At 37.5% G+C, this 15,682-nt stretch overlaps 1 non-coding gene and 1 pseudogene across 1 annotated transcript; one reads left to right on the forward strand and one right to left on the reverse strand.

Moving 5' to 3' along the window:
* Positions 1 to 7,121: 7,121 nt before the first annotated feature.
* LOC103838819 lies at positions 7,122 to 10,117 on the reverse strand (annotated as a pseudogene).
* A 2,983-nt stretch (positions 10,118 to 13,100) lies between these two features.
* On the forward strand, positions 13,101 to 13,207 carry LOC117128691. The gene has a single exon (XR_004452085.1). It is a non-coding gene; the product is annotated as a small nucleolar RNA R71 (small nucleolar RNA).
* Positions 13,208 to 15,682: the final 2,475 nt, after the last annotated feature.

A 15,682-nucleotide genomic window follows, 5' to 3' on the forward strand; every position in this document is an offset into this window, starting at 1 on the left:
TAAGATGGACCAACCAATTTCTATAAGAATTCTGAATTTCATTCTCATGGTGACATGTAGCTACAAAACAATGTTGTAATGTTTCTCAATTAATATATAAGGGATTGTTAGAAGAATCCACCATTTTTGGAAAATTACCAATTAACTAATTAGTTGCAAATAATAACATGAATATCATTATTAGTGACCAAAGAAATTAGAAAATAAATTAAAAGACAATACTTTTTCTCACATATCTGATTACAAGTAATTCATTTTGTTAAATTTCATCAGTAATTTCTCAAAATCACTCTCTAACATTGGTTTCTCTTCGATCTATGTTTATATTTGATAAATGTAAATATATTTTTGGGTGAAAGGCTAACATGCTACATGTGAACAAATTGCAGGAAACTTGAAATCAACACTTGAGGAACCCAGTTCTCAGAAACTACGAGAAATAATTGATATCACTCATATTATTTTAAGGAGTGACTTTACTCTTTTAAATAAGAAGTTCAGTTGTAGTACTTAAGGATCAAATCTACAGGGAGCATGGGCACACAATAGACTCAAGGAAGCCGCGATTAACCTACGCTAATATATATGAAAGCATTACATATAGTAAAGCAGTGGTGAACAAGGCAGTTGTTCGGTAGATTAATGAGTTGTTTGATGGAAGGATGTGGTTGCTAGACTTAGGGTTTCAATCAAGTTATCAGAACTATAACCTACATATGTTAAGGGTTGATCCCAGAACTCGAATTCATATAAGCAAGTAAACTAGCTCTCGCATGCGCTTACTAATCAGATGTCTGGAATCACATGATTCCAGCTCTCGCATGCAAATTTATGAATGAGCGTCGATCGATACCAATGGTTTGAGTATTAAGAACTGATTCGATTTGTTCACTAAGTTATCTAAACCAGTTTTCGTGTGCGCCTAGAAACTTAGCTCAACATGATTAGATTCATGTAATAGACCATGCTTCTGCATGCGCCTAACTATTCTTTGATCAAGTTTCTAGTTAGCTACTCCATAAACAAGCATTAAGAACAATCATGTGAAGGATACAATTATCACCCTAGAAATTATATATCTGAGAAGACATCAAAACCGTAGAAAACCTAGATCTAGCAGGTAGATCTATTCAGACATGAAGTTTGTCACATAAATACTATATAGTTGAATAAAATAAATATAAATAAAACCAAAACTAATGGAGTTCCACGAAGACTCTGAATGAGTTCCTCTCTTCTATCCTAACCTAGGAGAAAACCTAAAACAATAGAAAAGAAAGCATAGAAAGTGTAGCCGTCAACAATGGCTTAGAAAACATAAAAATAGAGTTTAAGTCGTGCAGGGACATTTTGGTAATAATTGGTAACTTATGGGCTTAAGTCGGTCATGAAATAGGCTCAAACCGTCTTCTGGATCACCGTCGATCGACACCAAGGCTGTGTCGTTGATCGACATTCCTTCATCTCCTCGAAAGCTTCCTCTCGTGAGGTAGACGAACCACTCTTCAGTAAAATGGGCATAACCTCTGCTACAGGATGCTGATTGACTTCAAACCGATGGCATTGGAAATTTAACTCAAAACTCTATCGTGAATCAAAATATGGCCTCAATCGCACCGTGGTAATGTCTTCATCCATAGCTAAACATATTACACGTCTGCAGTTCTACACCTCAAAAGGCTCCAAAATCACCAAAGTTCTCCAAAACGTATCTGAATCTGAAAACACTCTAAAAAATACTCCAAACACATATAATATACTCTAAATAGGTCATATACAATGGTCTAAAAGTGGTAAAGTCCACGGTATATCAACTTCTCCAGACTTACTCTTTTGCGTCTCCTCAAGCAAAACAAGATTAAACATGTGAAAGAAGTTGAAAACAGCAGGGACTCACACAATTTTAAACTTACTACTTTAACCTCTGCAACATTGCAAGCCAAATCAGATCAGCGCCAACTTTAGAGGCATTTCATGTACTAGACCTTAGCTTGGCAACCAAACTATCCAGCCCACTGCTCAGCTGATTCCGCCTGACATACCCCTCTACTGACCTCATTTCTGCATATAAATGTGTAGGCTAAATCATGGGAGTATCGATTAAAGGACACATGGATTTTTACCCCAACAAGTATCTGAATACACATGTAGTCTTCTCTGATTCTTTTCCTTTCTCTTCTCTGAATCTTTTTATCTCAATTACAATGAATAGTGACGCTGATGCAGTCCGTCTTATTCATCTTCTTTTCGATATTTATTTATTTTTAATTTTTTGCAAAGTGTAGGCGAATAGTGGGTCATCGGTAATGTACCTATCCCTTGCTTTCCAACAATGTGTGTTCATTCTATTAGAGTAGAATAATGGGGCTGCGGGAAACATTCCTACCCCTCTAAACCGCAAAAAAAATCATTTCAATCTATTATAGTATATATGCCGGAGAGAGGTGAGAGGGGAACCAGAAACACACATAATTTTACCTTCTAGAGTTGCAGGAGGAATCTGATCCAGTGTATACCAAGCCTAAAAAAAAAAAAGTTAATTTGATTAAGGTTGGAGGTAAGCTTTGGTTCCTTCAGACTTTCTCAGCTAGCGTGGATGCTATTGGCAGGTGATCTACTTAGGCGTATCCATTCAGTACACCCTGCACTCAATAACCTTAAAGAATGGTGCTAGAGAATGGTTAGATAGTAAGTAAATTGAAAGAGTTCATCATTCCCTTCTTGCTTCTGTTGGGCCTTGTTATACCATGGATTTTACCACTTTTAGACCATGGTATATGACCTATTTAGAGTCTATTATATGTGTTTGGGGTCTGTTTTAGAGTATTTTCATTGCATTTGAGTTCTAGGATCAACCACTTAGCATCTTTAGATTATAGTTCTGATAACCTGAATGAAACCCTAAGTCTAGCAACCTCTATCCCATCCTTTACAAACTACTTTCTATTTACTTTATATTATTTACTGCTTTTTGTTATTGATATACCTTGGATTTGACCCATTTTTATCCATGGTATATAAGTATTTTACTATATATATATATCTATGTTTTCTACTCTTCTAGGTATGTTTTCAGGTTCAGGTGCATTTCGGAGTAAAACTATGACTTTGGAGCATTTTGGAGCTTAAAGGACATTTCACCTGAGCTGACCACTTAGAGGTCGACGAGAGGAAGAATAATCGATCGATGCGCATCAGTGTTGACGATCGATATCAGGAAATGCCTCGACAGATGAAGATTAATATCGATCGATGTACACAAGTACCGTCGATCGATGTCGAGACACCAGATGCGACATTTTGGATTCAACAGACTTAAAAACCAAGGCCAAGCCAAATTACCAAAATGTCCTTACGAGTTTTTAACCTAGTAGAATATATACTGCCTAAGTGTTTTGACGGCATAAAGAACAGAGCTTTTTCTAGACCTAGTTTTGTTACAAGTTTCATTTGGGAGAGAAGATCACTTGTGATTGGAACTCCTTGTTTCTATTTCTTTCCATCTATTCTATGAGTTTCTATTTCTTTGATATGAATTGCTTTGCTATGTCTGAGTAGTTCAACTGTTAGATCCAGGGTTCAGATAGGTTTGTGGGATTAGCCCCAAACTATAGATCTACCTTGTTGTGATATTCATGATAGATTTGTATTCATAGCTTGTTTTAGCCTTGCTAACTAGAACTTGATCATAGGATTGCATATTCAAGCACCCTTGTTATCCCATCATGACATCTATCTATCATATTAGGATTGCTAGAGAGGGCTAACCGCCAATTTAGAATCTTAGTAGGGCATTTCATACTCGCGCATAGGCCTGGCTAGAACCCGTCGATCGATGTCCTCAACTGACAATTGATCGACGTTGGCAAAGGTGTATCGGTCGACGTCTTAATAGACTATCGATCGACACTCTCTCGTTGTCTGCATACTAACCGTTGAGACACGAGATCTAGTCTGTTAACCAGTGGTACATGCGACAGCTGATCACTGAGTTAAGCGAATGAGCTCTAATATATCATGCATGCAACAGTTAGGCATCTATAGGTATTATAATCTCCAACACCTGAATAGTGGCCTAGCATCTAATATCATTTCCAACCAAGTTATATTTATTATTTACTCGCTTGTTACGATTGCTATTTCATTTAAACATTTACAACGTTTAGAATTAATAACACTAGATTTAATTGTTCCCTAGCTCCTTGTGGATTCGATCCCTAAGTACTACATCTGAACCTCTTTTGATGAGAGTAACACTCCTTAGGGTAATTTGAGTGGTATCAGTTATTTAGCCTATCTTAATTTTAATATCTCTAGTCTATTGTGTGCCCACACTCCATGTGTATTTGATCCTCATGTACTGCATCGAACCTCTTATTTGAGAGAGTAGCTTGAAGGTTAATTTGAGCATAACAAATTCGGCGCCGTTGCCGGGAAGCATTTGATTCACCATTAGACCTGATTGATATGTCAGTCTAGGTTGTTAGTCATTTAAGTTTACTAATTTTATTTTTCTTTGATGTAGGGCTGTTGTAAGACTACCCCAACCCAAAATTAAGACTTTGGGAGAGAGAGTATTGATTGCAATTTTATTGGATATGCTGAGAATTCCAAAGCTTATATGTTTTATGTAATAGAACCTAATGATTCAGTAGCAGTTCACACTGTAATTGAATCAAGAGATGCAATATTTGATGAAAATCGTTTTTCATCTATACCTATACCAAAGGATTTGGTTCCAAGTTCAAGTGGAACTAATAAAAGAGATGAAATTCTTGTGTCTCCTAACATGTCATCTATGCTTCGTAGGAGCAAGCGAGGAAGGATTGGAAAATCATTTGGTCCACATTTTCAAATATATTTAGAGGAAGGATCAAGAGATGAGATTGGTTTACAACACTCATATTGTTATCATATTGATAATGATCCAAGAACTTATAGCGAAGCTATGAATTCTCAGGATGTTGCCTTTTGGAAAGAAGCAATAAATGATGAGATGGACTTGGATCTTGTCGGATATCCACCTGGTTGCAAGCGTTTAGGCTGCAAATGGATCTTCAAAAGGAAGATGAAAGTTGATTGAACAATAGACAAGTTTAAAGCATGATTGGTTATTCAAGGCTTTAAAAAAAGGGAAGGTATTGATTATTTTGATACACATGCTCAAGTTGCTAGGATCTCTTCTATAAGATTATTAATTTCCTTGGCAGCAATTAATAACCTTGTGGTTCACCAAATGGATGTTATGACAACGTTCTTAAATAGTATTTTGGAAGAAGAGGTGTATAAGAAGCAACCTGAAGGTTTCATTATGACTGGTAATGAGCATAAGGTGTGTAAGTTGATCAAGTCATTGTATGGACTAAAGCAAGCACCTAAGCAGTGGCATCAAAGGTTTGATGAGGTTGTCTTATCAAATTGTTTCCTGTTAAACCAATCAGATAAGTGTTTATATAGCAAATTTGATGAATCTGGAAACGGAGTAATCATTTGCTTGTATGTTGATGACATGTTTATCTTTGGTACTGACCTTAGTCATGTAGAGCTTACAAAAGCATTTTTGTCATCAAATTTTGCAATGAAAAACATGGGGGACGCGGATGTGCTTCTTGGAATTTGAATCAAATGTGAAACTAAAGGACTATCTTTGACACAATCTTATTACATTGAGAAAATTCTTAAGAAGTTCAATTGTGAGAATTGTTCTCCAATGAGCACTCCCATGGATGCGAGTGTGAAGCTTATGCCTAATACAGGACAAGCAGTATCACACTCGAATATTCACAAGTGATTGGCTGCTTCATGTTTGCCATGACGAGCACTAGGCCAGATATAGCTTACGATGTAGGAAGGTTGAGTAGATACACTAGTAATCCTAGTACTCAACATTGGCAAGCCTTAAAAAGAGTGCTCAAGTATTTTAAAGGAACCATTAATTATGGTTTGTCATATGTCGAATTTCCTTCGGTGCTAGAAGGATATTCAGATGCAAGTTGGATTACCAACATAGAAGATCATTCTTCTACAAGTGGTTGGGTGTTTTTGCTTGGGGGAGGTGCCATTTCTTGGGCTTCCAAGAAGCAAACTTGCATTACAAGTTCGACTATGGAGTCGGAATTCGTAGCATTGGCAGCTGCTGGTAAAGAAGCAGAGTGGCTAAGAAACTTAGTGTACGAGATTCCATTGTGGCCGAACCCAATATCACCAATTTCTATCCATTTGTGATAGTTAAGCTACCTTGGCTAAGGCCTATACCCAAGTGTATAATGGTAAGTCAAGACATCTGGGCGTTCGACATAGCGCAGTACGTGAGCTGATCACTCACGGGGTGATTACAATAGAGTTTGTTCGGTCTCAAAAAAATTTAGCTGATCATTTGATGAAAAACTAGGGACTTAGTGATTAAGTCGGTTAAAGGGATGGGTTTAATGTCCATTTTAAATCTTTAATGGTGGGATACCCAATTCTCCTCTAATACGACGTTAGAGGCTGAATTCAATGTGGAAAGTCTACACTTAAAGATTGAAGCACATTTTTTTTATATCATCCCAAGTTATGTGCTTGGACCTTCAAGAATGAGATAGGTTGAAATATTAATAAATACTTTGAAAAAATACATTTGCAGGTGCATGAGTGTGAAGTGATGCCGCTTCAATAAGCTGGGACTTGGCTTTGTACGCGTTCAAGAATGGATAGAGACACATGGCTTATAATAGTGTCAAGTATAAACACTTAGAGTAGTGTGGTAACACATGTGTGTGTTATCTTCATGTGCCCAAAATGGGTTGAAGGATTCAATCCGTAGGACATCTTGATTCTCGGACATTTGGAATGTGTAGTACACTAAGATGAAAACTCAATTCTTCGTAACATTTTCATTTATGCATGAGTTTGATATATATATTATTTATTTAATGAATCTATGATTACACTTAAATGGGGGAGGAATGTTATATATTTAAGTGAATAAGTGTAATGTTTCATGTGAACCATTACAATTGTTTGTATGAACAATTGCAACTATAGAAATAAAACATTGCAACTATTGATGATTGCAACCTTTGGTAATCACCATATTAATTAATTGCAACCTTTGGTGATTAACCATTGTAACTCTTCACTAACCATTGCAACTCTTCATTAACCTTTGCAACATTTGGTTTAACCATTGCAACTATTGGTTGCAACTTTTCACTCTCTATATAAGGAGGTGTAGGCATTGACAAATGGAGATAGTAAAAAAAATCAGAAACTAATAGTTAGTAAGAAAGAGAGAGAGAAAAAGATTCATTGTGCAAAGATCATCAAAGACTTTGAAGAAACACATATAAACACTAAAGCTCTATTTGTTTCTCTTGTATCTTAGCCTAGAACAAGAGTGAGACTTTGATTGTTTTATCCAACAAAAGAATTTTGGTAACCCAAGGTTTGGAATAGGGTCGAAATACTCTTTAAGGAAATCACGGCGATTCAATCATTATCCAAGTATATAATTCACAATTTTACGGGTTACAACCCCTAATAACCAACACGGTCTACAACATTTGTGTGACAAGTTAAGAAGAAGCTACTCAGGGAAAATTACATCACTGTACTATTTTTTCTTGTCATTATTTTTATCCCATCAGATTTTTATATGGCTAGATTTTTAACGAGACAATACGTAATACAAGATGAATAATAAAAGGAAAGTATTATAAATGTGATGAGTCATCTAATACGGACAGGTGTCCTCATCTATGCCTTAGTCATCTATCACTACTTTACACTTGTCTTTCTTATGTTTAAAGACAACATGAATAAGACATTTTGGTTTTACTATAAATAGTATATAAAGAAAAAAAAAATATTAAGTCACAAGTTCTATAATCTCTCTCTCTCCCTAAGGGAATCTATAAAAAGGACGTGAAAGCGGCATTATAGTGCTAAGATTTGACTTTTCTGCTCCAAAGAGATGGTATACTCAACGACATTATAGTGTTTTGATGTTTTTTGCAACAGTGTTTTACTAAATATAGTATCACAGCGATGGGATAACTTTTTCTTTGAATTTCTTTTATTGTTTAAGTAGTTTAATTGATTATATTTACTTTTACAAAATTACAAAAAAAATTCACTTTTATGTAATTATGATATTAAATTTACTTATCATAAATTTTTATGTATTTCCTAAATTTTAGTTAATATAATTATTAATTAATGTAATATTTAAAATACATAAATGTATTTGAAATATATAAAATTACCCAACTAAACACCAAACAAACCTAAAAAGTGCATACAAGAAAATAAATTTGCAAAATGTTTTTTGGAAAACATCAAATGAGCTAACATTATAATCTAATAGCCCGGAAAATTATTATCAGCTCCATCAAAATAGTTATAATACAGGGTATAATCTTCTTGATCATTTGGTGACATCTGATTTTCACCATGAAGTTGTTCTATGATATTGGTATTGGACACCTTCTCCTTGTTCGTCTGATTGAATTGTTTGGTCTCATTTTCTTAAAATTCCTTTTTTTAATTTCAATACACGCCCAAGATGCAGGATTAGTTATAGAATTCTAATCTTATAATAATATTTTATTCTCTTCTTTCATTTTTGCTACCTCGATTTTCTTTCTTTGAATTTTATTTCGTTATGAATTGCCTTTACTTAATCATTTTTCTCAATCAATTGTTTAAATTGTTTTTCAGATTGTAGCTTTCTCTTAGCTTTCTTCAAACCCATAGGTCTTGGAGATAAATTAGAAATGCCTTCTTCGGAATTTATTGTTAGATCAAATGAATTCATACCAGGGGATGTTGATGACTCGGGATCAACTGAAAATGATGGAGTGATGTAATATTACGACCTTCTTCTTGGAATGCACCCGGTGCATTACGGTTGGTATTTATTAAAATATTTATCCCTTTGAGGATAGGTCATACATGGTCGGATTTAAAGCCTCTCTTATACTTAAAATCTTGGGCTGATAATATTTTTGCTTGGTTCAACTAATTGAATTATGAGAATATTAAATAAGTTAATAATATGTACAGTTAATTTATAAAACATCGTAAATAGAAAATAATATATAGTCACAATGTCTTGTTCAGAAGCACCACTAGGATTCTTGTTTTCAATTTGGTTAACGCATCCTCTCAGCTTGAAGACAGCTGAAATAATTGTAGTCGTTCGATTTTGTAAATATTTTCTTGGTCTTGGTTGATGGCTGAAAATATCAGACTTTTCGTATTCAGTTTTAACTCTTGACCAGAATTGATCTTTTGACTGGTTTATTCCCATGATTGGATTTTGAGAAACATCAAGATACACATGACATAATAGTGGAAAGAAATGAGTTGGAGATGTATGATCATTGAAAGAGAAGTATACATTTATATAGAGAAGATATTCGTTTACCAGCGGATTCAACTAATGAGCATATCAAAATTGGAGAGTCAACTGTTTAAGAAAGTTTGAAGCGATTTTTTTTGTGATATTGTCGAGGTGTTTTCAAGCCACAATCTATGATCACCTGACGCTAATGATGTGCATGATTACTCCATATCGGTGAACGCCGAGGATTTTTAAGTATGTTGGGTAGCTTAGATTATATGCATTGGAAATAGAAAAATTGCCCAACGGCAATATGTCGATCGTAGTGGTTCTCCTACAATTATTATAGAGGATGTAGCCGATTATGATCTTTGGATTTGAAATGCATATTTTGGTCTGTCGGTATCTAATAAGGATATTGATGTGTCAGAGGCATTTCATAATTTTGCTAATCTAGTAGAAGGAACAGCTCCACCCGCTAATTATGTTATAAATGGAACGGAACACATTATAGAATCGATTATATTATCTTGCTGATGCATATATCCAAAATGGTACACTCTTGTCCAAATAATTCACGATCTGGATGGTCCTTGATACCACTCAAATTACTCTAAGGAGTGTTACTCTCATCAAAAGAGGTTCAGATGTAGTACTTAGGGATCAAATCCACAAGGAGGTAGGGAACAATTAAATCTAGTGTTTATTAATTCTAAGAGTTGTAAATGTTTAAATGAAATAGCAATAGTAACAAGCGAAGTAAATAGTAAATGTGATTAGAAATGATATTAGATGCAGTGCCACTATTCAGGTGTTGGAGATTATAATACCTATAGATGCCTATTTGTTGCATGCATGATATGTTAGAGCTCAACCGCTTAACTCAGTGATCAGCTGTCGCATGTTTTACTGGTTAACAGGCTAGATCTCGTGTTCCAACGGTTAGTATGTTGACAACGAAAGAGTGTCGATCGATGGTCCTATTGGGACGTCGACCGATACACCTTTGCCTAAGTCGACCGATAGTCAGTTGAGGACATCGATCGACGGGTTCTAGCCAGGCCTATGCGCGAGTATGATATGCCTATTAAGATACTAAATTGGCGGTTAGCCATCTCTAGCAGTCCTAATATGATAGATAGATGTTAGGATGGGATAACAAGGGTGCTTGAGTATGCAATCCTATGATCATGTTCTAGTTAGAAAGGCTAAAACAAGCAATGAATACAAATCTATCATGAATATCACAACAAGGCAGATCCATAGTTTGGGGCTGATCCCACAAACCTATCTGAACCCTGGATCTAATAAATGAACTACTCAAACATAGCAAAGCAATTCATAACAACGAAGAAATGGGAATTCATAGTATAGATGAAAAGAAATGAAAACAAGGAGTTCCAATCATAAGTGATATTCTCTCTAAAACTCTCTCTCTCTCTCTCTCTCTCTCTCTGAAAGTAAAACTGTAACATAAAGCTCTCTCAGCCGTCAAAACACTTAGGCAGTTTATAATCTACTAGGTTAAAAACTCGCCATGGTATTTTCGTAATTTGGCTTGCACTTGGGCTTCAAGTCCGCTGGATCCAAAATGTCGCATGTCCACTGTCTCGACATCGATCGATGGTACTTGTGTACATCGATCGATATTAATCTTCATTTGTCGAGGCATATCTTGGTGTCGATCGACAGCACTGATGCGCATCGATCGATTGTTATTCCTCTCGTTGACCTCTACATGGTCAGCTCGGATGAAATGTCCTTTAAGCTCCAAAATGCTCCAAAGTCATAGCTTTACTCTGAAATGCACCTGAACCTGAAAACATACCTAGAAGAGTAGAAAACATAGATATATATATAGTAAAACACCTATATACTATGGATGAAAACAGGTCAAATCCAAGGTATATGGTCGTAGTGGATGTTGGGGTCTATCAGCGTCAGACACAATTTGTTTTTGTTCATGTCACATACAGCTCCTATTGTAGCTAGGAAAGATCTTCCAAGCAGAAGTGAAGAGTTCCAGTTAAGCTCGATGTCTAGGACATGAAAATCTACCGGGACAAGGGCATTACCAATCTGTACCTTCAGATCTCTTATGATACCTCCTGATTGTTTTTCTGAAAGATCCACGAAGGTGAAGGATTCTGTTGAAGGTTCGATGGTCAAACCAAGATGGTCTGCCATGATCCTAGGGAGGATACTAACTGATGCTCTTGTGTCACACATTGAATGGGGAAATTCAACACCCTGGACTACGCATGGTATTGCAAACTTCCCAGGATCACTCTTCTTCGACAATGTGATCCTGTGTTTCATCTTCTCTCTGACTTGATGAAACATTCTCCTAATGTCCTCCTCAGTTACCTTTGTTTCTCTGAAGAACATCCACAACCGGTGTGTGAAGTAAGCTTCATTAAAAGCTTTTTCGATTGGGATTCTGAGGATTCTCTTAGTGAAACCATCCATCTCCTTATCATTAGCTTCCCTCTTAAGGTTCTTAGGAATTTTCTCCTTTCTCTTCCTTAACCTTCTCCCTTCAGTTTCCTGATCTTCTTGAACTGGTTCTGGTGAACTATTTAAAGGGTTGGGTTTTGGTTCGGGTGGGCTAGCTAATGGTTTCGGTGGTGGTCTGAGTGCGTTGATATAGTCATTATCGATTGAGGGTAATGACACTCGGTATGTCAGAGGTGCCTGTCGATCGATGGGAGGTGTGTTGTGACGATCGACGTTGGACTCACTCTGTCGATCGAAGGTTGGGTCAACCGATCGATCAATTTTATCATAGAAAGGGGAGGGTGGGTGAGGATGCTTAGCTGCGAATTCCTCATGAGTTAGAATTTGAACTACATTGCATTCAGTCGATTTAGCGGACGACGTCGAACGATGACTGGAGTAATCCGTCCATCGATCTTCATCATGGTCTGTCGATCGATTCGAGTTCATCGACATCGGTCGACACCATTGGGATCCACCGAGACTCGTGGAGCTTTCGATTTCGAAGTCTCCTTCCTCAAGCTTTTCATGTCTCACCACTTGCCAGAAATCATCATCTATGATGGCATTTACGTGGTGTTTTCCTTTATCAGCTCCTGCCTCTCTAGCAAAAGCTTCTTGCCTCTTTATAGTCTCGCCAGGCTGAATTACTTGCGTTTCAAGTTTTCTCACCTGAGTCCCTAAGGTCTCGATTTTGGTGTTCAGACTATTGTAGGCGGAGTCTATTTTACCGTTGAAATCCACAGTGATTTGTTGTTGTCCCAACAGTACTCGATCAAGCATTTCTTCGATCTTGTTTTCCTGAGTCTGGGGTGGTGGATTCTGGTAGCAGGAGTTCGAGTAGCTTTTGCTGTTGTTGAAGGGTTTTTGAAATTGTGAACTCTGGTTACTTCTTTGACCATTTCCAAAGAAGTTTCTGTTTCCGCCCTGGTTTCCAAATTTCTGGAATCCGGTACCTCCGATGTAGTTCACATTTTCTTCTCCTTCCGTATCTGCTACTTCTCCTTCAGCTAAACAGACTTGCTTCCTAAGAAGCTCGTGCACCACATCTAACTTAGCTCTTACTTCGTCCATCTGTTCCTTCCCGATAGAGGCTACAGACTTCTTCCGTTCAGAGTTAGTGTTTTTGGTGCTGCTGGTGTTAGCAAGGTTTTCAATAAGTCTCACAGCTTCTAACGGATTCCGAGTAGTGAAGTTTCCTTCACTCGCCGTATCAAGAGCCATTTGATACTGTAAGGCGAGACCTCGGAAGAAAGTGCTTAGCAGCTGCACTTCGTTAAATCCGTGGTGTGGACAGTCTCGCTGGAAGAACCAAAATCTAATCCACGCATCTTTGAAGGACTCTCCAGCCTTCTGCGAGAATGTGGAAATCTTGTTTCGAAGTTCCTCAGCGCGCGCCTCATCGAAGAACTTTCGTAAGAAAGCATTCTTGATGTCGGCCCAGGATGTTAAGGATCATGTGGGTTGCTGCCTAAGCCAGTGCATTGCTTCTCCATTCAGCATGTATCTGAAGAGCTTGCACAGTAGGTAATCTTCGGGGACTCCTTCCATCCGAATAGCAGCGATTAAATCCTCGAACCGTTCTAGATGGTCCATAGGATGCTCGTGCGTTAACCCAGAATAGGGTATCTGCGACACGAGAGTGTAGTATTGAGGCTTCAGCTCGAAATTCTGCTTCTGGATCTCCGGAAGTCGAATAGCTGATCTGTTGGAATAGTACTCATCTGGGCGATTGTAGTCGGCCAGTGGTTTCGATCGAGCGTCCTCGTCTACAGGTTGAGCAGCTCCTGTAGTATCAGCATCAGGGATTACAGTCCCCTAAGCGTCTATTTTCTGACCTGTTGCATTATGCAGATTACCGTCCTGGTCGTACAGGTTTTCGTTCTCGTCCTGTGTTAGAATAATAATATTTACCATTTTTGACGACACAGTATCGATTGACGTACGCGGTGTGGTATCGATCGTTGTCGAACGATTAGGATCGATCCACGATGAAGGTCTGGTGTCGGTCGACGGTTGGTTGTGAGTATCGATCGACGACGAAGTTGTGGAACGTTGACCTCTACGGATGATGCGTTTAAAATGAGCAGGATCGTCTGAGAACAACAATCTCCTTGTTGCTTCTGGTACCGCTGGGCATGCACCTGAAAAGACAAGAAAAATATTATGTTAGAAAGGGGGTAGAGAAAAGAATAAGAATCAATAAAACTAAATCTAATCGCGATCAAAGCTCTCCGGCAACGGCGCCAAATTTGATACCACTCAAATTACCCTAAAGAGTGTTACTCTCATCAAAAGAGGTTCAGATGTAATACTTAGGGATCGAATCCACAAGGAGCTAGAGAACAATTAAATCTAGTGTTTATTAATTCTAAGTGTTGTAAATGTTTAAATGAAATAGCAATAGTAACAAGCGAAGTAAATAGTAAATGTAACTTGATTGGAAATGATATTAGATGCAGTGCCACTATTCAGGTGTTGGAGATTATAATACCTATAGATGCCTATTTGTTGCATGCATGATATGTTAGAGCTCAAGCGCTTAACTTAGTGATCAGCTGTCGCATGTTTCACTGGTTAACATGCTAGATCTCGTGTCTACAACGGTTAGTATGTTGACAACGAAAGAGTGTCGATCGACGGTCCTATTGGGACGTCGACCGATACACCTTTGCCTAAGTCGACTGATAGTCAGTTGAGGACATCGATCGACGGGTTCTAGCCAGGCCTATGCGCGAGTATGATATGTTCTATTAAGATACTAAATTGGCAGTTAGCCCTCTCTAGCAGTCCTAATATGATAGATAGATGTCATGATGAGATAACAAGGGTGCTTGATGAGTATGCAATCCTATGATCATGTTCTAGTTAGCAAGGCTAAAACAAGCAATGAATACAAATCTATCATGATATCACAACAAGGCAGATCTATAGTTTGGGGCTAATCCCACAAACCTATCTGAACCCTGGATCTAATAAATGAACTACTCAGACATAGCAAATCAATTCATAACAATGAAGAAATGGGAATTCATAGTATAGATGAAAAGAAATGAAAACAAGGAGCTCCAATCACAATTGATCTTCTCTCAAAAACTCTCTCTCTCTCTCTCTCTCTCTCAAAGTAAAACTGTAACATAAAGCTCTCTCTGCCGTCAAAACACTTAGGCAATATATAATCTACTTGTTTAAAAACTCGTCAGGGCATTTTCGTAATTTGGCTTGGACTTGGGCTTCAAGTCCGCTGGATCCAAAATGTCGCGTGTCCACTGTCTCGACATCGATCGATGGTACTTGTGTACATCGATCGATATTAATCTTCATTGGTCGAGGCATATCTTGGTGTCGATCGACAGCACTGATGCAAATCGATCGATTGTTCTTCCTCTCGTCGACCTCTACATGGTCAGCTCGGATGAAATGTCCTTTAAGCTCCAAAATGCTCCAAAGTCATAGCTTTACTCCGAAATGCACCTGAACCTGAAAACATACATAGAAGAGTAGAAAACATAGATATAAATATATAGTAAAACACCTATATACCATGGATGAAAACGGGTCAAATCCAAGGTATATCAGTCCTAAAAAAAATATTCGCAATGAAACAAGAAGCGTGTAGAAAAGTTGTTGAACGTGCATTTGGAGTATTACAGTTGATAGGCCATAGATTTTACCCACTTTTAGCAATGGTTTATAATTGTTTTAATATATATTTACTACGATATAGTCTATTTAGAGTGTTTACAGGTTCATGGACGATTTGGAGGAATGTGGTGATTTTGGTGTCTCTTAGAGCCTTTTGAGTGTAGAGCCGCACAGACGCGTCAGATGTTTAGCTATAGATGGAGACCTTTCCATTGT

The sequence above is a fragment of the Brassica rapa genome, chromosome A09 (assembly GCF_000309985.2).
Source record: "Brassica rapa cultivar Chiifu-401-42 chromosome A09, CAAS_Brap_v3.01, whole genome shotgun sequence".
In the NCBI taxonomy this organism is placed as follows: Eukaryota; Viridiplantae; Streptophyta; class Magnoliopsida; order Brassicales; family Brassicaceae; genus Brassica; species Brassica rapa.